At 41.5% G+C, this 19,007-nt stretch overlaps 1 long non-coding RNA gene across 1 annotated transcript in view; it reads right to left on the minus strand.

Annotated features, from left to right (window-relative positions):
* LOC123320387 overlaps positions 1-19,007 on the minus strand; it is a 132,129-nt gene that overhangs the window by 60,494 nt on the left and 52,628 nt on the right. The window contains exon 2 of the long non-coding RNA XR_006538754.1: positions 939-1,047. This is a non-coding gene — a long non-coding RNA (uncharacterized LOC123320387). The remainder of the gene's footprint in view (positions 1-938; positions 1,048-19,007) is intronic.

The following is a 19,007-nucleotide window of genomic DNA, read 5'->3' on the forward strand; positions in this document are numbered from 1 at the left end:
TCCTAAACCGAGCCAGATATTTGAAATTTTGGTATGGAAATATAGGTTTTCGAACACGCCGAATCTATTGCAAGCAATTTCGAAAGCCTATCTCCCTCCGTTGAGATTTTCATCTGTGAAATGGCATTTTTTCAAAAACTGCAATTTTCAATCTGCGATATCTCCTGTTATATTCGTCTGATTCAATTGGGATTTCCGGTTTTATAATCAGCATTGCCAAGGCCTCCACCCAAGCACAAAAACTCGATTTCGAAAATCTCGATTTTTTGGGTCAAAAATGAGCAAGGGGTTAGACCCCCCTAAAATGACCTATTTTCTACTCTGTCTGAAAATCAGGATGTTCTACTATTGTCGTGGGATATGGAGTGCATGGAATTTGTTTTGAAGATTCCAGAAAACCAAGTAGTTGATGATTCAGTAGAGAATTGCACTCCAGAGAGCTCTTCGAAGTCAACTCGAAAATGAAAAGTGGAAAAACAAAAAAAATAATTTTCTCCTAAACTGAGCCAGATATTTGAAATTTTGGCATGAAAATAAAGGTTTTCGAACACGCCGAATCTATTGCAAGTAATTTCGAAAGCCTATCTCCCTTCGTTTAGATTTTCATCGGTGAAATGGCATTTTTTCAAAAATTGCAATTTTCAATCTGCGATATCTCCTGTTATATTCGACTGATCCAATTGGGATTTCCGGTTTTATAATCAGCATTGCCAAGGCCTCCACCCAAGCTCAAAAACCCGATTTCGAAAATCTCGATTTTTTGGGTCAAAAATGAGCAAGGGGTTAGACCCCCCTAAAATGACCTATTTGCTACTCTTTTATTAGAAGATAAAGGTGAAATTGTAGTGAAAAATCCTGTACTTTGTTTTGATTAAACACTGTAAATGGAAATAACTCCATCAAATAATCAAAATTCGTATTTGAACAATGCCACTCACCTAGAACGTCTTCCAAAGCCTCCTTTTCCATTTTCCACCTCACCATAGCACGAGAAACAAAGGAATGAGATTGCAATCCGAGCGATGCAACTTGCCATCATAAAAACACCTGTAAAGAATCGAACGTTCAGCGATAAGATTAGTCATAGCCCAGTTATTCACGGAAATGAGAATTTCAAGCCTTCAAATACGTTCTTTGAAGCAGAGAATTCAATAATAGTAATATCGATTTTTATAGATTTCCATTCAATAAATCCGAAAATCGTAATTGTCAAGGAATACAAGGTGATATTGAATTGTTCTTGGATCCAACCATGATATGGGATGATTAGAATTGTTCTTTTACTGTCTAACACGTATCTGGTCAACCATTCAACGCTCAGGTTCTGTAGTTCCTTACCCAGAATGATAGAGTGAAATGAAACATGTCATAACTTCGTTTCCTTCCATTACTCTCGCTCCTAATTTAGACGTAAACGAAATTTCGCATATTCCTGCCGTTCAGATAAGATCTACTTTGAATCTGTCACAGGACACCCTGTACAACAAAAAAGAGAAAGGAATCCCGGTCCAAAACAACTGAGGAAACATAATATGACATAAACAATGAGCCGAAACCATAACCAGGTAGACGATATTAACATTAAATAACGAAAAAATAATAAATATATAATATGTGTGTTCGGTTTCGGTAGAAGGCCTTATTGTTATTGGACGTAAATAGAAACTGAACGGGACAAGGATAATGGGTGGAACAGAGACGATACCCGGTGAAATAAAGAAAGAAGCTGACTTTTATCGGTGTTTATTGCTCTATGGTTGGATTCCAATATCCACTTTCATGTTCAAAGGTTCGATATCTCAGGCGATTTTATTATTTTATTGGGAGGATACGGGACCTTTAGAGGCCATTTAAGGAAACTGGCCTTATGTGTGAAATATGCCTAAGATATTCAAGGGTCCGCTTTATTGCTGGTTATGGAAAAAGAATATTCGGTCTGGACGGTGGGTCAAATTCCAAAAGTATTATAGGCATATTCCCGTTTTGTTTATATTATTTGTCTTGAATATTTCATGAGGGGTTTTAAAATCTAGTTGAAAAAAATTCAATTGAGCGCTAGGAAAACGAGTTCAAATTTCCCAACAGAAATACGCCGAAAATATGTAATTTTTTCATCAGTCAAACACACAAAAAGTTAGAGAGTACCCTTTTGAACTTCAATTGAAGTCATAACACGATCTGAAATACTTCCACGGGATACATTTGAAAGAATTACTCGGACCCGCATGAATCGTAGATTAAAAAAATCCTGGACCGTTGAAAAAAAGTTAAAATCGATCTGGATTCGGTTCTTGGCGAGGGTCTCTCCCATTACATCCGCTATTTTATGTTGTGCAATATGTTTCGTGTGTCCGGGTATACCAGAAGATGCAAATTCAACCACCACAAATATTCTATTTAATTACTCGGACCTTCTGCACGGGAGAAGGCAGTTTTCGAAGCTATATGTGTTGGGGGGATTGAGAACGCTATTTTTCCTGTGTTTCCCAACTCCTCTCTGGTCCAAAACATGGATTATTAGACTTCACTCTCGAGTACATTGAAGGTCATTAGTCAGTTTGTGATAGGAACATTGGAAATTGAACTTGCTGCCTTCGACTGATTCGCAAAGACTTCAACTGACGATTGTTGCTTTTTCGAGGATCCCCCAGACTTCCCCTATTATGACTTCAGCCTTGCGGCTTTCACACTCCTCTCCGGAGGAAAATTCACTTATCCCAGATATCTCAGATATCAGAAGGATTAAGCTCTGTTGGAGCCCTTTCCAGGTTTTCGGGCTCGTGGTGGTGGTCGGGTCCGGGTCGCTCCTCGGCTCCCTGCTGTAGGTTGGATTCCTGCTCCACCCGCACTTCCTGTCGGAGCGGACAGTGTTCCTCTGCATTCCCCATGTACTTGCGAACAGTTCTCGCCGTTCCCAGCAGTACCGCCTTCTGCATGACCCTATATATATTTTCGTCCAGCTGAAGTTTCCTCAAGTTCTCTAGTAGTTTCTTCGGTATCAGACCTATAGACGATATGACAATAGGGATGGTCTTGACATCTTTCAGCTTCCACTGTCACCTGGTTTGCTCCTCGAGATCTCTGTACTTTGAAATTTTTTCAGTGTGCCTATCTAGAAGATTGTTATTATTTAGAATCCCCACATCGATCCATTTTCCAATACAGCATCCAGATGGTAATTGTTATAAGGAACCTTTTTCGAACTTAGAAGTTGGTGTTTTAGTGCCAATTCTTTGTGAAGAATCTTGGCAACAGCATCATGTCTATTTTTGTACTCCGTGCCCGCGAACTTCTGACATCCCCCGGTGATGTGCTGGATAGTTTCATGTGTCGCACAGCCATAACGACAGCTATCGTCCGCCACTGAGGCATCCTTGGCGATATATTTCATGTAGTTCCTTGTTGGAATCACCTGATCCTGGATGGCGAGCATGAAGCCCTCTGTCTCAGGAAACAACCTTCCGAAAGTCAGCCAGTAGTTCGACGCAGATATGTCGAAGTAATCATGGTTGACCTATTATTATTGTTTGAACTGTCCGGTTCGTTGTGGCTCTATTAGCCTGCGACCATGCAGATCTTTTGTTCTCTACCCTATTAATTCATAGGAACCCAAGGAGTTCGTCAATGGTGTTGATAAAGCCGACAAAATCCTTAGGGGCCTTAGTCGTTACCTCGTGAGTATCCAAGACCGGTTTTCCGATATGAGTGGTTCTTAGGTCCGCCAGCTCTGGACACTCGCATACTATGTGTTCAGCTGTTTCTGCTTCTGATCTACAGAGTCTACAAATCTCATCTGCTTACTTTCCCATACGGTACAAATGATATTTGTACCGACAGTGCCCTGTCAGCAGTCCTATCATCACTCGAAGCTCAGCTCGTAACAGCTTTAGCAGTTTTTTGGTGTAGGTCGGTGAAATCCTCACGAATTTCTTTGACTGAGTAAGTCCAGGAGTGTTTCACCAGAGAGTTTATCCGTTGTTCAACTCCTATTGTTGGACCGCTGCCTTGTATTGGTACTTTCCAAGCCCACAGAAAGGCTCAGGTCCAGCAGGTGTTAACCTTCATGCTCTTTTTGCAAGGTCATCGGCTTTCTCGTTTCCATCAACACCACAGTGCCCTGATACCCATAGTAGAGTCACTTTGTTGTCTCTGGCCAGTTGCCATGTCAGCAGAGATCTCTGGCAGTTTGATTCCAGGGACCTCAGGGACCACTCCATGGTTCAGGTTGATGTACCTACATTGAAAAGAGTTTCAAGATGATGGAAAAACCGAAGGAGAAACACTCTGGTGTCCTCCAAGGCTAGAACCTTCGAAACTTTCGTATTGCGAGCTCTGAGAAGAATCTGTAGCTTAGCAAGAATATGCTTTACCTCCCCACAGACTTCCTTAGCACTGTTGCCTCAGGAAGCACCTGATGTGAATGGGTCTAGCATATTCTGTGGAGAGACCTGATCACCTGGTCACAGAATGCCTGGCCACTGCTAGCCAATGAAGAAAATCCTGTGAACTAAAAGACGTTCGTACTTTTTCTGGCAGATGAATGGGCCTACTCATGTCCTATATTGATTTGGTGAGTATTGAAGGATTTCCGTTGATTCGGCATTGGATTATGACTGGAAAGAGGTAACTCAAACCATTCCTCGAATGAACGTACAGACAGGGAAATCATATTACATAAAAAATTCTCTGCATGAATGCTGCTGGCGTAACAACATCGAAGGCATCTCCCGTACCTCTGGTGCCCATATAGTTACCTTACTTATTTATCCCACCTCGATTTACTTATTGCCCGTGCTTATATTCGAAAATAGCCGGCAGAGGGCAATAGTAACCAATCATTTGTATCACATAAATAGCCATAAAACGGGACGTACCGGCAATAAAATAAGCTATCATTTTCGAAATGATATCCGTTGCCGCTTTCATTATCATATTGTTATTGGGATACTACGGCCTATCGGTTATGGTGTTGCTGGTGGCGTTTATATTAGTAGCCAAACATCGTCCATCGTTCGGGGGATTTGTGCGAGCGAGTGTGTGTGTGCCTTATGAGATTGTTATCTGTTTGTTTTTTCTTTTTCCCGACATGCGATCCTACTTTGTTATCGACGTCTCAATTTTTGCGATTTAACCACGTGAAGGAATGGAATTTACGGATGAACAACCCCTCACCAAGCCGTAGAGTTTCTCTCTACTTCTTTGATACTTTTGTCAAAAAAATAGAACACTGGTCATTGTTTCCTCCTCTCCCTATCTTCTTCTTGCTCGTTTTCAATAATTCTAGGCTAAATAGAGACCTTAAGTCCCATTGTTCATTCACATGAAGTTTGAGGGATTCTGACCAAATGATGGATGATCAGCGAGTCAACAGGAAGCTGTTATGGTCAGCATCTCAGATCTGAACCGACTTTGGCGTTGTCTAGAGAATACATATGAATCTGTAGGCCATTTGTTAGATGTGTGGCAAATTTCTACTAGGGAAACAGGGAATTTACCTTCCTTCTGTACAAATTTTTGTGGCTACTACCTGGTTGGTAGATAAACCGCATGGCACTTCACTCAGAGTTGCTCAATATCACTCTGGTTCACTTAATATAGATGATTTCACAATAAAATAGATATAGCCGAGTATTAATTTATTTTTTCCTAAACCTTTTGAAGGTTGATGATGAAATTATCATTATTATTTTGGCAATTGAGAGTTGAAGAACTTGTTCTCTACGATGCAAGGCGTCGCTAGCAATCTGGACAAAAAACGCCTGACAAACTCGAGTTAGGCAACTTAACATTCACGACTGAACAAATTCTGAAGCCCTTCTTCATCAAATCGTTTTGGGGCTCTCAAATTTTTGTTTTACTTTAACTCCTTATTATCTGAGTGGTAAGTGACAAAACAAATATCGAATTATCAATTCCTTCGTCCATTTCTTGGCTAACGCCTGAGAACACGGCCACCTGACGTTCTTCAAAAACCTCGGCTCGAACTCGCAGATATTCCCCTGATTTAAGACAGCTCCCTGAACGCGCGAACGAACATGTCAAGTACGTCAACAATTTCGCCGTGCGAAAAGCAATTCATGGGCGATAACGCCCAAAAATGTGCATGTACGTTCCGTATATTCGTCCCGAACACGCGATATATAATTGAAACGTCCATTCGGACGTATTTATAATTGAAATCCCGACAAATACTTCCCAGATAAATAATATTTTTCCACTAATTTATTTTTCCGCAGAGGAAATGGAAGATGCGGTAGGGGCGGCGGGGTGGGTGGAACCCCTAACGTCTTCCCCGGGGGTTAACATCTTTCGAAAGACATCAGGTATTTCAGGGGAGAAATAATGTAATTTTCGCATAATCTCCTTTATCGGGTTTTTTGGTTAAGCTATCTGAAATCCGTTCATGTGAGCCATGAATTAATTTTCTTCATTTTTTGTAACTAGAAAGGAGTGAGGTTGTCACCCATAAAATGTCGATAATGTCAAAACGTTGCTGCAAGCATTGGCCCAACTTATCGCTTATCTACAGATAATGCTGGACACATATAAACATTTATACGAAGCTTTAGGCCTCAGAGTCAATATCGACAAAACCAATATCCTGGTAAGTCCGCCAGAAAGCCTTCAAACAGATATCAGCCTGCAGGATGAAACTCTAGAACAGGTCGAGCAGTTCAAATACTTGGGAAGCTCCATACATATTAGGGCTAACCTGGACACGGAAATACACAACCGTATCAATTTGGCATCACGGGCATTCTGGAAGCTAAAAGTCAGAGTGATTCAAAATCACGACCTCAATCTGAAGACCAAGACAGCTGTTTACAAAGCAGTGGTCCTCCCAACGCTTCTTTTCGGAAGCGAAAGCTGAAAGCCCTAGAGGCGACATATTAAACAGCTTGAACAAACGCAACAACGTCATCTAAGACAGATAATACACATCAGATGGTTCCACAAAGTTTCGAATGCAGAAGTCTTGCAACTCGCGAGCTGTACAACAATTGAAACTCGAGTAACGAGGACCCGACTCAGATGGAGCGGCCACATTCTGAGGATGCAAGACACAAGACTCCCCAAAATAGCTCTATATGGCGAATTCACTGAGGGAGCCCGGAAACCAGGAGGCCAGTATAAGCAGTTTAAGGATATACAACGTCAATCCCTAAAATCAGTTAATGCCAATCATAACTGGAACAACTAGCCTTAGACAGGTCACAGTGGAGGTCTATGGTCCACAGTTATAATGGAGACTCGAGAAGGATATAGCGGCGGCCAGATCTGGTTGGTGACTATCCATGCCCGGAGTGTGGAAGGATCTGTAGGTCACGGTTGGGCCTCTTCAGTCACAGGAGGGCACATAGTCCCAATTAGCCCTAAGAAATTATAAGTCTGTTCTTTTTGAAGATTTATTTCTGGTAACGGGATACAGCAACGATACAGCAATGAATGGCCCAATTATATTTGTTCTTCGAATTGTCGTTCCATCAATCAAGCTAGTCATGAATCAGCGAAGGAATTCTTATGGAGGCTGAAACATATATACACAAACTGTAGACTGGTTTCGGGATGATTATTGTCCCTCGTCAGTACGGTGCAGTGTAACACATCGCAACCGGGGGATTGTGTCTCCCGGCGAATAGTTGTACTTTGTTTGTTGTACTTTTTTGTAAATTTCCACAGAGTAAGTGAGGCTTGATTCAGTGTTGGTTGATTCGAAATTAAGTTGTCTTCTTGAGAAAGAGTAAATACCGAAGTTTGGCTCTGTATCTGATTTCAGTGACTTATTTTCGATACTTTCTCGACAAGATAGCACCCAATTTTTCACTACCGGTACTTTTCGGTGATTCAACACCAGACAATCCGAATGAATCATCGAACATTCCCAGTCTCATCTTCACCAACTAGTCCATCCTTCAATCCACACATCCAAACGCCGAACGAGAAAAAAAAACACAAGGTCGACGCCTGACAATCAACGACTTCATTCAATCCTTCCCCCACACCCCCCCGCGCACAAACATCCAATACCCTCCGTTGCCATTACGACGGTCATCATCATCATCATCATCAAGTAGCTATTGGAATCGACGTTCGGACGTCAGATATAGATAATGCATCATCTTTGTCCGGGGCACACAACGCTCGTCAAAGAAACGGTAGCCCCGAAGGATGATGGTCGTATTGATGGTCGTATATCGAGTCCGCGGGATACTTGCGAGCCGACACGTCAACGACCAGATTCATTTGTTACCGGGGCATCCGCGTCTACTGACAGAAAGAAGCTACCGCAATGCGAGATGAAAAAATGTTGATAAATGATGCGCCTATGTGCATTGTGCACCATTCTTCTCGATTTTACCGATGTTTTTGTTGCATTGGGTGCCACATCCTGATTGATTCTCATTCATTACTCGATATATGGTGTCTCATTCAATTTCAATGTAAATTTCAACAGTCTTCCAAAGAATTCAATAATGATTTCGACAGGCACATGCAATCTCATCCGAGGGCTTGTTCTTGTGCGGCTTACCCTGTCATAATTGCTAATTCTTCGACCGGATCCATACGGCAACCCTTCGTCTTCATCGGCTTATCTGTTACTACACATAACCGACTGTTGGATCACGTTAAAGAAGTGACATAGGCCCTGCGACATATTATTAGATACAGGCCGAACTGGCGATGATTAATCACATGTGCCATGTTCAAATCCCGGTTTCTCTAACGAAGATTCAAGAAATGACATTGGGATATCAGATGGTGGATTAAATGTTCGTGCTACAATCGACCGAGGATGCTGATGATCCCCTTTTGGTATCCTGTCGACTCCCAACAATTCCATCTTTCAGTTCAGGGAATTATTAATTTTTTGCCTGAAAAGGCACCATGTTACTGATTTACCTTAGGGTTAAGTTGTCTTTGGACCACACTCTATGTATTTTCTCTATATTGATATAATTAAAATCACTGAATGATTGTTTAGTGCCAGAGTGTCAATTTTATCAAAATTACTCTTTCCAGAGCCTTTGAAGAAGGTTTCATATTGGTTTTTGCTAAATTCGACGTGGAACCTATCAACCTCAATACTTTTGAAAAATTTCATTCTCCTATTAGCGAACCGTTCGACCTTTTTTTTTTTGTGTAGCAGGGGGAAAATCTGCAAGACAGACGAACACACCCTCTCCTGAGGGGGAACAGTGTGGGGATTCTCACTCTCTGAGCTCGAGACCCACTAAAAATCCTTAACTGCTTCTTCATAGGTTCCGGGCATTTTGCCTATTAACCAGTTGACTCTTATGGTTTCTGGACTCTTACACGATCATAGTCGTGTTGATAGTTGTATGCTGCCTATAGCTTTTATAGGTTAAGCTCTTCTTTGGTTACTTAAAATCCTCAACTGATCTCTCGGTCTTCGGTGGTAGGTTCTTGACCTTCTAGCTTCTTCCGTTGGATCGTAGTCGACTAATCTTCGTAGTTCCTCATCTGGATGTTGTTTGGCTTTGTCGAATATCCTTTCCGCCTTTCTCTTCATAAATTCTGTAACTGGTTCCCATTCCAAGTCCTTGTAGATTTGTTCGTTCCTAACAAACCAGGGTACGTCCATCGCCATTCTAAGGAGTTTATTCTCAGTGGCCTGTATTCTCTTGATGTGGGTCTTGGCTGCGAAGCCCCATGCCGCCGATCCATATGTGAGTTGTGGTCGCGCGATAGTTTTAATCATCGTCAACTTGATGTTCTTATTCATATGACTTCTTCTGCCTATGAGTGGATAAAGTCTACTCATTGGGGCTTTTGTTTTATCAACTGCACATTTGATGTGGTTTTTCCATGTTAGTCCTCTGTCAAGCTTCACTCCTAGGTATGTTGCTTCATTTTTCCATTCAACCTCTTCTCCATCAACATCAAGGTTTTCTTCCATCCTCAATCTTCTCTTTTGCAGTAATATTGCTTGTGTCTTTCTTCCATTGATTTGGATTTTCCATTTGATGCACCATTTGAGTAATTCATCTATGGCTTCCTGCAGTCTCTGGTGTATGATCTCTGGGCGTCGATGTCTGAACGCTATTCCTGTGTCATCTGCGTACAAGGTGAGCATATTTCTAGCATTCTTCGGGATATCATAAACGTAAAGCAGAGGTCCAAGTACCCAAGTAGCGAACCGTTCGACCAAAACCTGTCCGAATTTGAAATACCATCGATAACGTCCGATAAATCACCGAACAGTTGTACCTATCGAACAGGTACGTATCAGATAACGCCCGGTGCACAATAAACATGACGTATTGCCCGGGTACGCGTAGGTCAGGTTCAGGCGCTCTTAACCTAGCCCACCGTGCGATCGAATAATAGAAATAAATCTCCCCTTTTTTCGGATATTAAATTTCTGAAATATGGTGGCAACTTTTGCACCTCTCCACTCGCTATAGGTCGTATTGTCGTAAAGTATCGTATGGTGTGATTTGTAGGTCGGATTTTGGGTTCGATGGGTGGTTTACGACCGCCGTATGGACGGCAGGGTGGGCAGGTTGGTAGGTATATGGTGTTTCTTGAAAAAATCGAATACCTTATCGTGAGATACCTAATAACTCACACTGAATGGTATCTATACAAACTTCGGCTCGTACAAATATTTTAACAGTAGATTATTGAGGTGGAAAACAACAATTTTTTTACCATTTTTCGGAATCGACTCGGTTCAAAAGAAACAGGCTGTTGAAAACCTATGAGAAATGTTATTTTTAATTCTATCGATTTAATACTTCCCCTGTTGCTACGTCTTAGTTTTGTATTTCGTGTCGTTGCCATAAAATTCTTATTCCCATCGAGGTATTAATGAGAAAATCTTAAAACATTCGTAATAATTTATACAGTTCTCCGGTGAAATATGAGATTGCGTTTACTATTTTAATTCGTTCTACGGTATCGGTCGAAGTCTGGCACTGTTATTAATTTCCCGATGAGGGAGGTACATTTCCACTGGAATCCATCGTTAATTATGGGGGATTTTCAAAACTACCCCTTTACATGTGACACTTTACGTTTCTGCTCCGTAGTATTTTGGTAGGTTTTATAATAGGAACAATGAGTATTGGAGAACACGCTAAGATCGTTCACGATAATTTGATCGAATTGAATTGATGGAGGTTAAGGATATACCTACTTGAAAGTATCAAGTATCATTTTGTTGACAGAAGGTAGAAGTCATCATTTCAATACAAATTCTCTATATTCATGAAATATTATGGATGGCTGAGATGAAACCCCTAGAAGTTCGACAAAATTTCATATAACATATAACTGGACAATGAATGATTCAGTAAATTCGAGTCTATGCGATTATTTGCACAATACAAAAAAAAAAGTAACAACTTTGTAGTTACGCAATAAATTGAAAGAGAGAAGATGTCCACCGAAATTGTGAAAATCGAAAAATTGCCCTCATCAAGTACCTGTATTTGAAAGGGTTAAGAGGTAAGCAGATTTACGAAGATATGCTTAATACCCTTGGTGATCAATGTCCTGCGTATGCGACCGTGAAAAATTGTACTGCAAGCTTCAAAAGAGGTGAATTTTTCATTGAAGATGATGACCGATCGGGCAGGCCAGTTTCTGTGTCAGTACCCGAAAATATCGATGCAGTTCATGACATGATTTTATCAGACCGTCGAATTGGGCTAAAACGGATATCTGAAGCACTGAATATTTCGTACGAACGCGATCATCATAATGTCAATTTGGACATGAGAAAAATTGCTGCAAAATGGATCCCCAAATGTTTGAATGTTGGCCAAAAGCGTGCAAGGGTAGAAGCATCGCTTTCGATCTGTGCTCGATTTGAAAACGATGTAGATAGACCTCTTAAACCGAATTGTTACTATGGATGAGACTTGGGTACATTTCCACGATCCAGAAATAAAGCAACAATCGATGGAATGGCGACACTCTGGTTCTATAAAACCTAAGATGTTTCGTGACCAAAAATCTGCTGGAAAAGTTCTTGCTTCAGTTTTTTGGGATTGCCATGGAGTAATCATGATTAATTTCTTGGATAAGGGTGGAACAATAACCGGAGATTACTATTCGACGTTACTGATCACTTTACGGGAAAAAATTAAGGAGAAAAGACGAGGAAAGCTATCAAAAAGTGTTTTGATTTTGCAGGAAAACGCACACAAATCTCATGTTGCCATGCAAAAAATTCGTGATTGAAGGTTAGAAATACTAGAACATCCCCCTTATTCACCAGATTTGGCTCCATTCGACTATCATCTCTTTTCTAAACTGAAAAAAAGTTTAAAAGGTCGTGAATTTTCTTCCAACTAAATGGTAATGAAAGCTGTGGAGGTCTGGTTTGCAGAGCAAGAGGAAATATTTTTTTTTAAGTTCTAGAGACGTTGCAGGTTCGCTGTAATAAATGTATCCAATTAAAAGGAGAATATGTTGAGTAATAAAATATTTTGACATTGAAATTTTTTTGGTTCTATAGTATTCTAAGAATTTTCAATATATCCTCGTATTTCTATATCGTAGGTGCCTATATCTTCTGTTAAAGGTTCATGTTCCCATCCTCCATCTCAGCGTCGCTTAATTATCTCGTATGAGTCCTTCTAAATACCTCGTTTTCTTCATTTGCACCATTAGGCCCCATTTCTGATAATTACGGCCACTCATCAAAGCTCGAACAATCCCGAACTTCGGTCACGTCATGAAGCAATAAAAGAGACTCCGCCATATCGATATATTTCATTCCGTTTCCCTGGTCGTGATTTATTTAATTATATGGCGACCATTACCTCCGAGCAATTCTGTAAGTTCTCAGGCTCGGCCGATGTACACTGTCGCTCGACGATGAATATGTGTTCGTATATCATGTTGGTTTTCGTATAAGGAGGAATGTTAAATAAATATCAGGCGGTAATCAGCTTCCGGCGGAAACCGTACAGTCCATGACTCTGTCATTAAAAACGGATTTTTCTTCGTTTCGTACGATTTCTGTGCATTGTTAACGTTTCACGCAGTATCGGTTAACTTGATAATGGTAGATTAGGGAAGAAGCAAGGTCCAATTGTGAGGAGACTCTCGAAATGAGCGCCTTTTGTCGACGACCACGAATGATGATGGATGCTCCACTGAATTCGTTCGGATCTTTTGACTTCCGATAGTGTTTCCAGCAAACCTTCTATCTGACAGTATGTTTTCTAGTACGAAAACCATCTTTTCGCACTTCAGATGTGTATGAAGTTTAAAAATCAAACCATCCTTCTATACTGTGTCATATGCTGCAGATACAATTGCAGAATATCCATGAAAAGTTGAGTTTTTCCTCGTACTCTTCCATTGAATTTCAAGATGTCTCGTTTGTAAATGGGTCTCATGGCTTTGGGTAAGAAGAAATATGTTGAAGAGGAAAAAGAAATTCCTCAGCATCAAGTTGCAGCAGATTCACACTTAGCTTGTGAAGAAAGGGGAGAAATATACCTCTCTCAATAAAACCGTAACCTCCTGATGCTCAGTTTTTCTTCGCAACCCTTTGTTGCACCTCGAAGCCCATAGAACATCCTCGGCATGTAACCATCACGATTTCTCCCATTACACCGTCAACATTTCAACGATATCGCATAGTCGGTCGGCGGTTTATAACAATTAATACCTCTCGCCTAAGAAAACACCACCATAATCTAGAGGCCGTTGCCGCAGATGTACGACCGTCAAATCCGCGATCGATCCGAGCGAACGATGAGCAAAACAACGGCCCCAGCTCGGAAATTACCTTTAATGCATTCGACTCCAAGAGATCGCGGCGGTGCAGGCCGTCCTGTGCGAGCTTTCAGTCGCACACCTAATAAATCGAAGGAGGCCGTGTGGCTTTCGCGCTCAGACAATGACATATGAGTCAATAAGCCGGCTATGTTCGAGTGGGCCATGACCGATCGTCAGCTGTTCCCCGCGGCGAGCTCACGCAGAGCCAGCTCTAATCGAAGATCTGTTATCTGACAACCTTCCGATACACGACGTCATTTTTGATAGAGACACATGGCCCTCTTCGTTCGTTATAGGTACTGCCTGATTTATATCGTCGATACGGGCGGATTCCTGTTTTGACGCCCGCGCGAATTGCTGTCGGGTTTTTGTGGAATTCCGCGATATGGCGAGACGGATTATAAGTCAACAGTCAACGCAACGATGTTTGGGGATTCCGACTACTGAAGGAGTTTTCGTCTACTCCACGAATTCCATGGTGTAGAATCTAGGCGATGGCACGAACTTCTTTTTCAGTTGCTTGTCAGTTTTGAGACACACAGAGGTCTCATTCTGTCATTGTTTTCAAAGATGAAGGTGGACTGAGAATCAATCTCAACCTAACAAGAATTGTACGTCAATACCATACAACATTGGCGACCCTTATGCCTACTATGCATGATTCTTGTCCAAAGCTATCGAATGAACTGTCATCCTCATATCATGTCCTCACCATTTCCCATCTTCCATTCAATATACGAGGATATATTGAAAAATTCTTAGCCTACTTTAGAACCAAACAAAATTTCAATGTCAAAATATTTTATTACTCAACATATTCTCCTCTTAATTGGATACATTTATTACAGCAAACCTCCAACGTCTCTAGACCTTTCAAAAAAAATGTTTCTTCTTGCTCTGCAAACCAAACCTCCACAGCTTATATTTCTTCACGTTGGAAGAAAATTTACGACCTTTTGAACCTTTTTTCAGTTGAGGAAGGAGGTGATAGTTGAATGGAGCCAAATCTGCTGAATGAGGGGGGAATTCTAGTATTTAAAACTCTAAATCACCGATTTTTTTTCATAGCAACATAAGATTTGTGTGCATGGGCGTTGTTCTGTAAAAACAAAACACCTTCGGATAGCTTTCCGCGTCCTTTCTCTTTAATTTTTTCCCGCAGAGTGGTCGGCAATGTCGAATAGTAATCTCCGGTTATTGTTCTACCCTTTTCCAAAAAATCAATCATGATTACTCCATAGCAATCCAAAAAACTGAAGCAAGAACTTTTACAGCAGATGGAGTGGAGGTCTATGGTGCACAGTTATAATGGAGAGTCGAGGAGTATACAGCGTCGGCCAGATCTGATTGGTGAGTATCCATGCCCGGAGTGTGGAAGGATTTGTAGGTCACGGTTAGATCTCTTCAGCCACAGGAGAGCACACAGTCGCAAGTAGCCCTGAGAAATTATAGGTTTGATCGCACCGATAGTCTGGTTTTTTAGTCTTTTTGAGATTTATCCTCGGTTACGAGATTCAGCAGTGAATGAACGAATATAGGAAAGAGTTTCGAGAGAAGGAAGAGACCACAACAGGAACACTGTGGAGGAATCTTCCAAGAGTGGATACTTCTTCCGTAATTTTAAATCTGCGAGGTCCAAGAAGTATTTGGATCTGAGAAAGATCTCCTCACCGGCTTCCCTACAGGACCTTGTCGCCGTAGAAAGCCTCTGATGGACATTGGCTTATCAGAAACTGACGAGTTTAGATTCTGTGGAGACGAGAAAAGTATAGGAGGAATGAGGACTCAGCATCCTTGAAGCTTTCACAGATACTGGAGTTCATTGGAACTCTGTAGCTAGAGGGAGAGCGTTTTTGAGAAGAGCCCTGACGGGAGGCACAATAGACCTTAAGGTCGCAGTGAAATTCAACCCCATTACCACACTATAAACTGAAGATAGGCACATTGAAAGGTTTCAAACAAGGAGACAGTGGGAGTTGAAAGTTATCAAGACCATCCCTATTGTCATTCCATCTACAGGCTTGAACTAAGTACCCCAGAGAGTTTGAGGAAACTTCAGTTTGTAGAAAATATCTATAGAGTTATGTAGAAAGCGGTACTGCTGGGGAAGGTGAGAGTGGTACCAAGTACATGGGAAATGCAGAAGAACATCATTTACTCCGACAAGAAGTGCAAGTGGATCAGAAACCCAACCTACCACCACCATGAGCCCGAAAACCAGGATAGGGCTCCAACGCCTCGAACAGAGCTTAATTCTTCTGATATCTGAGATATCTGGGATACGTGAATGTTCCTCTGGAGAGGAGTGTAAAAGCCGCAAGGCTTTAGTCAAAATAATGATTTGAAAATCAATATATTTGGACGACAAAGCAACACATTATTCCCCAAATGTTTTCGAAAATCACTTCCACGTTAACGACTACCACCTCGCAACGAATTCCCTGCCTCTCGATCTCCTGCAGGAGTTTTTTACAGCCGCTCCACATAGACCTGTCAAACATTAATCCAAGATAAATTTAATCAAGTCTTCAACCCCATACCTCGTTGAATGTGGGACTAACAATTTTGATTGATCGTAATTACTTATAGAAAGTTTCAACCCTTCCGATCCGTGCCTCGAAACGTGCATGTTTTGTAGCGTTTTACGCTGCGATAACGCGAACAAGCGACGCTTTCTGTCGCCCTCTGTCGCGCGTCGATCACGGACTAAAGAGCGAGAACGCGTCGAACGGTACGCGAAGTCTCGACTGCCTCGCCCTCCGGTTTTGTTTTGCTCCTCTCGCTCGCGAAGTTAAGTCATGCAGAGAATAACAAATTTAAGATTATAGACTCTGTTTTCTTACGTCATTTTCAAAGCTTATTTGATGGGCTTAATTATTAATTAAATTTTCGGTAATCTCCATTCGACGACAGTGATTTGGCAAGTTGGATCTCGCCGTGGGGACCCGAGTTGGGCCCGGATAATAATACATGTGGAATATCGTGGAACGTCTTGAAATCCGAATTCGGAAGTTTGGAAATGAGGGTAGGGAGGATGACACGGTGAGGGAAAGGGTCAAAAATTAAGAAATGTGGAGTACGACGATGTATTGATATCTAGTTTGCCTAGATCAGTTCCATGCAAATTGAAAATTTAGTTATACTATCTGCATCACAGACCAATCGATGAAGTTCTGATGAAGCAGCCTTGTTCAGGAGATATTCTCCTTCGATTTCCTGAGACATCCGGTTGCACAATTCAACAATTTCTCCAAGGTGTCGTGGCATCTCTGTTCGTTCAATTGAGCTTCTAGGGTGATGTTTATGATGTTTCGTCAGCATTGTTCCTATTTTTCTCTGTAAGGCTGCTAAATCGGTGGTGGTCCAACAAATGATACCGAATGAGAAGCTCAGAGCTGAGCAATTATGGGTATTAATTGCTTTGAACATTTTCTTGCTGGATTGATCTAGATGAATAACTTGCAGGAGCGAGAAGTTAACCTCCAGAAGCTGGAGTTCATTTTAATTGGACAGCTAGCACTGATGGGGGCACAATTAGTATACCTCAAGGTATCTGTGCAACGCAGATCACTTTAAAATCTACAATCTACACTTGTGACGCTACGTTATCACGTTACAAACTTCTGTTGCTTGTCTGTACCCAGCAACAAGTGTGATTGGCAACAGAACTTAGGTTACGTTGTTCTGTTGCACGTCTGTACCCACCTTAACCGTCGCATCTTGAATACTTCGATCGCAACCCATCTTGTTTCGAATTCCGCGGAATATCGTCATCATCGCCTACCGGTCCCGTCGATCTCCGACCTTTACGACTCTATTCGTCATAGAATCCGTCAACTTGTCATCGAACCCGTCCTCCTCATCACGTTCGTTAAATGTCAAGAAGGCCTCAGATACGCGCACCGAATTATCATTTCGACAAATCTAAGGCGGGCGATGGTCGTAAATCGCGCGGCCATCTTGATTGTCAAACCACGATTTCGTTCGAACAAAAGATAGTGGCCGCCTAGCCGGTCGTTATTATCCACGAATATGTCATAAATCCGTGGAATAAAAAAAAGACGGAACGAGAACCGGGGGCACTTCGAGTCTTTCATACGTCTCTATAAAGTCGCGTCCACACTATGCCGAACGACATCTTTCGACCTAAATGGGGCGACACTTTCGGTTCGCCATGTTCGATTCGACAGGGCGTCCAGATAGGTTTTGCAGTGTGGACGTCCCGAATGAAGAACGGTTCGACTCAGGTGTTTTCGAGCTCTGAATGTGTAGGAGTTGGATTTTGGAAAACAAAATGAATGATTATATTTTTGTCGAGAGAAATAGTTTTTCTTCGTTTTATTCATTTATTTATACACGCCTAAACAAGGAGGCAATGAATAAAATAATAAGGATAAATTCAGATGTATATCACCCGACGATATGAATATCGACAAGTGTTACGATCTGAATTGAACTAGCCAATTCGCCATCGTCCTTAGATTGGTATAACATTGTTTTTAGCGTACAGAAAAAGTGATGTTAGGAATTAGGTACCTCAATATGAAATGTTGTGTGTGATCTAGAAGCTAAACGAGGAACACTGAATTGCAGTGACGAGAGCAGAGCCATTGATTATACCTGAATCGTGTACGATTTTATAATCATTTCACGGACCTTTCTAAGCGAAGCGAACTCAAACTCATTCAAAAGGATTCATAACTGTGGTTTCTATCTGTATAAAAACCACAGTTAATGGTGAATATGGGGATCATGGAGGAACATGGAGGATCTTCTCCTTGATGAAGTCAACGAGCTCAACTTGAAGTATAGGAACGGCTCACAATGGTGTTAGCAAACCCCTCCAAATTAAGGTTTTTTTTTCGAATAGGTGTTCTGGACATTGCAGATCACTCTCAAATATCCACGGATGAGAGTTATCGAACGATTTTGACTATAAAAAATTATTTCAGGGCGATGTTGTACTTGGTAGTTTATTAATTCATTGGTATTTAGACCACTAATTCTTCAAAGATCGTCTTCATCAAGGTGTCGACTGATCCGAATCCCATCCGACACGTCCACACTATGAATTTTGACTTCATTCGATTCGACTTTCTTTGAGCGGGACCGCGCTGATTCGGGTTGGAAGCGACATGATTCGATTCGACTTTTGGATGATTCGATTCGATTCGACACACGTCCAGACTCTTTCGACTTTTCCGTTCGACACAGGTCGAATGATGTCGTTCGGCATAGTGTGGATG

Source organism: Coccinella septempunctata, chromosome 9 (genome assembly GCF_907165205.1).
Source record: "Coccinella septempunctata chromosome 9, icCocSept1.1, whole genome shotgun sequence".
Lineage (NCBI taxonomy): Eukaryota > Metazoa > Arthropoda > Insecta > Coleoptera > Coccinellidae > Coccinella > Coccinella septempunctata.